General features: G+C 45.9%; 1 protein-coding gene across 11 annotated transcripts in view; it reads left to right on the top strand.

Annotated features, from left to right (window-relative positions):
• The window catches only part of Rap1gap2 (RAP1 GTPase activating protein 2), a 222,343-nt gene extending 218,631 nt beyond the window's left edge, over positions 1-3,712 (top strand). For all 11 annotated transcript variants that reach the window (XM_048792832.1, XM_048792815.1, XM_048792854.1 and 8 more), the window contains one exon: positions 1-3,712. This exon is cut by the window's left edge and continues 759 nt beyond it. The gene's annotated coding sequence lies outside the window, so the exon portion shown is untranslated.
• Positions 3,713-4,913: the final 1,201 nt, after the last annotated feature.

Below are 4,913 nucleotides of genomic sequence, written 5' to 3'. Positions count from 1 at the left end.
CCCCCCCCCCACCTATCCCACCAAAAAAACCCTCCATTGGTCCCTGATCTCTGGAACTCCAAACATATACCTGCTTTTGTGCAAAACATTTCTGATCTAGTCCCAGGGAAAGGTCCAGGGATGCTGTCATCCGTGTTGCTAGGGGCTTGGGCTTGTGGAAGCACAGAGACTGAGCTGGGTATGTCTGAGACCTGGGCTGCACACTTCCTTGATTGTAGCTGAAACTTTTTCCCCACTAATTTTATGCAGATTCCTGACTATCCTTGATGTGGGAGAAGCACCAGAAAATCTTGCCCCTTTGAGCAGACATTTTGTTTCCCTAGGAACAGCTGGGAAGCCAGGAATGAGAAGGAGTTCTGAGAGAGGGAACAGGCCAATGCTGGGCATTTGAGGAAAACTACAGGGCCTGAGGGCTCAGCCAGCCTCCACTGGGTCCCAGTCTCCACTGGTTGTGGAAGACATAGTTATTTCAGTCCCCCTATGAGTGAGAGGGGAAGAGGTGAGCTGGGGGGTATGACGTGGCAGATTCTGGTCAGGCCAATGTGTGGGGGTTGAACTTAAGTGTGGGAAAGGAATGCAGTGTCCCTCAGACCCTGCATGTCCTTGGCATCTGTGGAGTGTCTAGTGCAGCCTTGGGAGCTGCTTCCATTTACTGTGCCCTCTGGGCATGTCTGGGGCTCCATCCCCCAAGCCTCTTACCCTTTCCAATCAGAGCCACTTTCTCTGGGATGAGCCAGCTGTCCTGAGGGAAAGCCCCCTGGCCTCTCACCTATCTTAGTCTGCAGGGTGTTTTTGCTGCTGGGTTTAGGGTGAGGCACCCTCCAAGTCAAATACAGTCTGAACAGCAGACCCTGGGTGGTGCTGCAGCTTGAAGCGCACAGGGCCTCTGGCATAGGTGGTACAGTGCTACTGGGGTGTTGCTGGCTGGGCTCCCCATTTTAATGAGCAGATGACAAGATTTATAATCAAGTGCTTTATCTATACAAGGATCTGGACCCAATCCCAAGTCAAAGCATAGAAATGCAACACATTTTTTTGGACTGATATTTCCTCCTTACTTTTGCCATTAGCATAAAATTTTGATCTTTCATTTCCCACTCTCGTGTTGGATCCTGTCTGCAGACTGGGAGTGACTGCACCCCTTACCCTGTGTGGGACATGTGCTTACATAAAGTACTAGTCTGGTAAGATTTATTCTAGTTAGAAGGTCAACAAAAGATCTTTTTAGCTGAAAGTCAGTGTAGCGGCACCCACTGCTGGAACGAGGCCTGCAGGTCTGGCGGCTTTCTGTTGGCTGGGTTTCTGAAGGAGTTTGAAAGGTCGAACTGCATTTCTTTGAAAATGATTACAGGCTTCTGGCTCACCTCTCTGGGTAGCTAGTATTTACAGTTGGTTGTGCCATGTTATATTGCATTCTGGGGGTCCTTTGAGGTTTCCAGATTGTCCCCATGCTGTCCTGTATGGGAATGTCATACCTCCCTGTCTCTACTGCTCTAACTGCTCCTTCTGCAGCTACTATGTGCCTGTTGGGCTTTGCCCCTGGCTCTGGGCCGGTGGGCAGGATGGCTGGGTGTGTTCAGAAAAACAGACACAGGTTTGCTCCTGAAGAAGTACAGACATGGGAGGTGGTCTTCACCCTCGGCTTGCTGTTGGGGTACTCTGGGTAGGATCTGAGCTGCCACCTTCCTCTAGATCATGCCTCTCCATCTTTAGAAAGTCCATTTATTGGCTTCCAGAGTGTGCATTATCTACCTACCTGAGGTCCTAGTGGAGACAAGGAAGAAGTGGATGGGAATGTGGCCCAGTCTCCCCTCACTCTCCTGGACCATGGGCAGCAGCTCAGGTTCTTGGAAGGCTGTCCCCCACCTTACCCCACATTCTGATCCAAAATGACTGTCCTTTTATTGCTACACTCAGTCTTGGGGCTCAGAGACTTGCTGAAGCCCCCTAAGCCCTTATGACTGAATTTGTGTAGATGGTGCTTATGTTGGTATTTGGGGCATTTCCACTATGACCTTCATGAGAGGTTCTTCCGGTCACATCTCTGTCTCTGGGGACCACCTGACTCACAGAAGAAACTACGCTTTGCAGGTGCTGTTGGGCACCCAGATGTCTCTAGCTCCACTGATGCTTGAAAACAGCTGCAGAAAAACTTGAGATAGAAGGTCTTAGGTGGAGTTTCTGCCTATGCTAATGAATGTCAAATGATGTTTCTTAGAAAATATGTGGTTCAGTTTTTTGGGGCATAGTCTTGAAGCCCAAGCCTTCTGCCTTCTTTTACCATCTCATTCAACCATGTCATGACCCACATGTGAAACCTTAGCCCCAGTGAACCCATAGCCAGCTAGTGGCAAAGCTGAGACTAGAACTCACAGCCCAGGGTTCTGTCCTCTGCACCAGCTGTGTGACTGATAGAGAAAGTGACTGGACCTTCCAGGTTTGGGGGAAGCCATGTTGGGAGGTGCAGCACCTGGTGGGTCCTTGGTCTCTGCTATTTTCTGTCAGGAGGGCTCTTCTCTTGGATTGGTCAGTGAGGACCCCGGGATTTGATTTGAGCAAAGAGAATGGAGAGGAAAAGGGATTCCAGGGAACTGCTCCTCAGTGACCTCTGGTCTTCAGCTCCAGTCTATAAGGTGGCGGAGGCCAGGGCACAGATGCAGTTCACCACCCCCAGCTTCCTTGCTGCAAATTAAGACAGAAGGTGGTAAAAGAAAACTCTCTCATTTTTCTCTGATTCTTAAAGGAAAGTGATTAATAGGAACCTAGGTTCAATTGATCAGCCGGGACATGGCCTATTTCACTTTCCTTACCTTGACCCTAGAAGGTGCCAACTCAAACACTACCTTTTTCATTTGTTTCTTAGTCTATAGATTCAGCTGTGTTGTGGGGAATGGTGGGGGATTCAAGTAGATCTTACAGTTCCAGGGGCTGGAAGGGACCAGGCCAGTCATCCATGTTCAGGACCCTCTGGCTCCTCCCCCACTCCAGCTATTACTTATCAAAGTCAAGGGCAGGACAATGAAGTTTGCCAAGGCTGCCCCTGCAGCTTGGTGGGGGCCTGTGGGGGCATTCCTCTACCCAGTTCCAGTATCTGTTTTACCATCAGCCCCTCGTCCACCCCTATTCCCACCCCTCTCCTTTCAGCTGGGCCATGTACCCCTTTGTGAGGAAGAAGATACCCCCACTTAGGGCCACAGGCAGCGGAGTCCTGCCTACTGAGAGGCTGTTGGGACAGAGGCTCTGTCCTGTGCCTTATCAGCCCTGGGGAGAGGATGTTTGGCTGGAAGACTGGAATTTAATTGCCATCATCTTTGATTTTGTGATATTTCTGCTTGGAGGGGTGAAACCCCCCTTCCCACTCTTTAGCATGTGTGCCAACTCTCCCCTGTCATGGGTGTTACCCTTCGACACTCCAGCTCAGGGAGTGCTGATGTCCTCATGTGAAGAGATTCCTGTGTGATAGAACCTAAGAAATGTAGCTTGGAAGTGACCCCTGTGACGATGACGTTTCTTTCTTTCCTCTTAGTGAGGAGGTGATTTGTAGACCCTGACTGCCTATGTAATGTAAATAGTGTACATTTAATTTATTGCTATGGTAGCATATTGTATTTGTTAATGTATAAAACAAATTCTAAAAGGTTGACAAATGTATATTTTGTTGCTTAAATGTGTCTTTGCAGAAATTGACAATAAATAACATATTTTGTGTCCATCAGTGTTCCAACTTCTTTTGCGGGTGGCCCCAGGCCTGGGTATCACCTTTCAGTTCACTGGAGGTTGCATATTAGCTGGCCTATGGATCTGTTAACTTTGGCTTGAAAAGCATTGAAATTTTTTAAAAAATGTTTCAAAACTAATCACAACTTTCAAAAATATACCTAGAAATTTCACATAAAAATCTCAATTTTCGGGCTGGGGATGTGGCTCAAGCGGTAGCGCGCTCGCCTGGCGTGCATGCGGCCCGGGTTCGATCCTCAGCACCACATACAAACAATGATGTTGTGTCTGCCGAAAACTAAAAAAAAAAAAATAAATAAATAAATAAACATTAAAAATTAAAAAAAAAAAGAAAAAAAAAATCTCAATTTTCTGTTTCTCTTAAAAAATCAGATGCTGAATCTACTTCTCAGGTGTGAATTCATCAGAGCTCACTGGAGTCTGTCTTTTTTTGGGTGGGACCTGATTACACCACAGTTTTCACCATTCTTTATTGTCCACCTCTGGACCATTTTACTCTTTCCCATTATTTGTTTGCATCTATAGGTATGAGTTTAGACCCTGATATTCACTGATTTATCTCTATCCTGCAATTTTCTTCCTTTTCCCCACTTTCTCAAATTACTGATTCACTTATTTAAGGATTCTTTCATAACTAAAAAACCTCTGTTCCTGTTCTTCTTTGACCCTCAAATGGTCACACCCCTCTTTTTAAAAAAATGTTTTTAGTTCTGAGTGAACACAGTACGTTTATTTTACTTTTATGTGTGCTGAGGATCAAACCCAGTGCCTCACACATGCCAGGCGAGCACTCTATCACTGAGTCACAGCCCCAGCCCTGGCCATACTCTTTTATGCACTCTGCTTTACACTGTTTGGGTCTAGATATAGAAGTAATACCTGTAAATAATTTTTTTTCTTAAGAAGATTGAAGACAAGGAACAAATCTTTGAATATCTGACAGGGATTCATTTTGTGATCCTGGGCAAATTACTTCCCATGATTTGCATTTTCTTTTATGTATATTCAGAAATCTAACCCATGTGTAAAGCATAAAGATAAAGATGAGTTCATAATTGGAGAAGAGCTTTGAAAAAAATGGCAAGTATTATTTAATCACCAGAAGTTCAATAATAATGATGATAACCATGGTACCAGATGACATTTATTGCTAGCTGACCATGTGGTAATTGTTT

The sequence above is a fragment of the Marmota marmota genome, unplaced genomic scaffold, assembly GCF_001458135.2.
Source record: "Marmota marmota marmota unplaced genomic scaffold, marMar, whole genome shotgun sequence".
Classification (NCBI taxonomy): domain Eukaryota; kingdom Metazoa; phylum Chordata; class Mammalia; order Rodentia; family Sciuridae; genus Marmota; species Marmota marmota.
This window is presented reverse-complemented; position numbering and strand designations above follow the sequence as displayed.